Raw genomic sequence first — 1,761 nt, forward strand, 5'->3', positions numbered from 1 at the left:
GGCTTGGCAATTATAAAAATGTTAGTACAATGAAGCCTGTGCATTTAAACTCTGAGTTGAGTAGCTTTGCGACAGTGAACTGAACCCCTGGCCCTGGGCAGGCACTCTCTGGCTGTAAGGGGTGAAAGTGTGGCTAGCTGTAAGGGGTGAAAGTGTGGCTAGCTATGTGAAAATCCACCCTCTGTGAAGGGGAATCGTGAAATGGATGTGCTACAGTGGTGTCTTACTGTGTAAAAAGGAAAGTAGTTATTATAAATAGTGTAATGTTTAGGAAGGGAATTAGTTTTAACTGCTTTATACTGAAAAGATGGCTCAAACCCTTGGGATTAAACTAGCCTCTCATTTCCACCTCTAGGAAAGAGGGAAGATGGCTGATGATCTATAGGTCAGAAGGTGTGCTCTGAGATGTGTCTCACTGGTGGGAATGAATTTACCTGGATATGTCAAGCTCTACTTGCCTGGTCCCCCTAATAATGTGGACATGGTATTTACAATCGGGGCAGCCTGTGGCCAGAGAACAGAGGGAAGGAGAGCCCTGACTTTTGGGAACATAACCTTCACTAGCCTGTAAGCTCCCTGAGGACAGTACTAAGTCTGTGAGATACTCCTTCTGTGCCTAACAGAGAAGGTATGTGATGATTGTCCTTCTGCATATGGCGCTCTAAGCACATGTCTGTCTTGGGCCAATAATGCACTTTATTACCAAGTGCACTGGAACACAAGGGTACCAGTCTAGGGTGGTTCTGTGGCAGGTCTGTCTCTGCACAGGGTGATAAGCCTTGGAGATTTCTGTCTTAAGATAGGGCCTAGTCATTTAGGAAGACAAAGTAGACATTATTTTGAGGATAATTACAAGGACTTACCCTTTTTGGGTAACTACCTTTGTTGAGTGCCTACTATGTGGTGTTCTCACTGTTCTCATCTCATTTGATTTTACAGCTGTGGAGTATGCATTAGAAGAGACAGAGTGAAGCTCAGAGAAGTTAAATAGATTGCTCACAGTCACAGCTAGTGAATGGGGATTTTGGAATTTAAGCTCAGGTGTATCCAACTGCAAAGCCCACCGTCTGCCTGAGCGGTACCTGCACACAGCAGGTGTTCAGTAAATATTCGTGGAATGAATGCGTGAACTTCCCCCTCCCCATCTTCTCCATCAGCCTACCCTGGCCTCTCCCTGGTTCCTCCTCTGACTTGTCCTGATGTTTCAAAGTGACATTGACCTACATTTAAGGGTTTTGGAAGAGGCTGCTCTTAAAATGCAGCGCACCTTTGCAGGGAGGAACAGTTTGGCCCTCTTCTGACACATTAGCCCATATCACTTCTCTATCATCCAAACCAATGCAAAGGCCTGGAACTGGTCCAGGTAAATTTGGGTTGGGAAGGGGGAGAGTGGGGAGGTGAAGACTGCCAAGGAGTGAGGGAAGGGAACCGGCCAGAAGAGTCTGGAGAGACAATTACTCTTGCAAAATTTTCAAAAGGTCAGGCACCGTTTTCCCTTGGGATACCCAATACGTATTTGCAGAATTAACAGAAATCAAGCGCACAGTTCACGACCCTGCATTGTTTGGGACTTTAGGGCAGGCCATCCCAGACTGAGGGGCTCTAACGAGCATATCCGCTAGGGCCACTTTGGAGGCCCCGGAGTGGCCGCGGCGGTCCCCGCAGGAGGGCAGGATCTCGGAGGCCATTGGCTGACGCGCTGGCTGCGGAGGGGCGGGGAGCGCCGCCAAAGGGACTGTTTGCTCCTACGGGCTGTAGATG

The sequence above is a fragment of the Diceros bicornis genome, chromosome 3 (genome assembly GCF_020826845.1).
Source record: "Diceros bicornis minor isolate mBicDic1 chromosome 3, mDicBic1.mat.cur, whole genome shotgun sequence".
NCBI classification, from domain to species: Eukaryota; Metazoa; Chordata; class Mammalia; order Perissodactyla; family Rhinocerotidae; genus Diceros; species Diceros bicornis.